Source organism: Octodon degus, unplaced genomic scaffold (genome assembly GCF_000260255.1).
Source record: "Octodon degus isolate 3935 unplaced genomic scaffold, OctDeg1.0 scaffold00008, whole genome shotgun sequence".
Lineage (NCBI taxonomy): Eukaryota > Metazoa > Chordata > Mammalia > Rodentia > Octodontidae > Octodon > Octodon degus.
Window position 1 is genome coordinate 14,750,570 of NW_004524584.1, and position 1,250 is coordinate 14,751,819.

Genomic DNA, 1,250 nt, shown 5'->3' on the forward strand with positions numbered 1-1,250 from the left:
GCATATGCCACTACACCTGGACTCTGTGGCCTCCTGGGCCAGCTCCGCTCAGCCAGCCCAGCTCAGCCTGCCCCTGGGGCGGGACCAGAGTGGCATGTGGTGCCAGGAATTGAACTGTGATCCCAGAGCTTACTTAAGCTTGCCTAAGCAGGCGCTTTAGTACGCTGAGCTATCTCACTGGCCCCTGGCTATCGCTTTATAAGCTGTTTTGTCACAAGAGGCAAAGATTTTATTACGTAATAAAAATTTCAACAAAGTTATTACATATATGTCATGGTTTGGGGTTTTGCAAGGTGAACAGTATAGCACAAAACACATGTTATAATAGTATTTTATAATGAACCACCCAAGAATCACATACTATAAGTGCAGGAAATCTATCCACACACTAAATACTAAAGAATCCAGCTGAGGGCCTAGAGCTTATAACAACGCCTCCCACCAGTCCAGCTGGAGGCCTAGAGCCCACAATAAAGTCTCATGCAGGCCCACTTCATGAATATGTGGTAGAAAGGCCCAAAAGTCAGTGATGGAATCTAAGAAGTCTATGCCAGTGGTATGGAAGATCTGTGCTAGCAAGCTGAGGGATCTGAAACGGAGCCAGGCAGCAACACTCAAAGTAAGCACCAGAGCTCCTGCAATAGTACCACAGCCATCCTCAGCAACAGTGAGGTGCCGAGTTCCCATCAGGAAAGCCAATGTGACAAGCTTCATGAGGCTGAACAGTGCACCATCTTGCCCTCCGGAGCCAGGAATCAATGCTCAAGATGAGGACCTAAGCTTCTCCTAAATTCATTGGGAAAGCCAGCATGACAATGTCCTCCAGAAGAACAACCCAAGAGAACTAGCAGCTTCCAACAGCTCCAACACCTTCTCCAAACAGCATCCCTTACAGCGTTTTAGCAGCTTCTCCTGTTCTGCCTTTATGCTGCAGACAACAATCCTCAGGTGGGTCTTGTGCACCCAGTACCATGCTAGTTTAATTCATCTGGGTGTAGTAAGCTGACTACCTGTTAGAAATCCATATATATGTATAGATACAACATCAGGGCATCTAATATGTAAAGTGGAAGCTGGGTATGCACATGCCTGTAATACCAGCACTCCAGAAGGATTATTGCAAGTTCTAGACCAGTTTGGACTACAAAATTTAAGGCCTAGGGGCTGGGGAGATGGCTCAGTGGAATAAGCGCTTCCCTGGCAAGCGCAAAGGCCTGAGTTCAATCCCTGGTTCCACAAAAAAAAAAAAA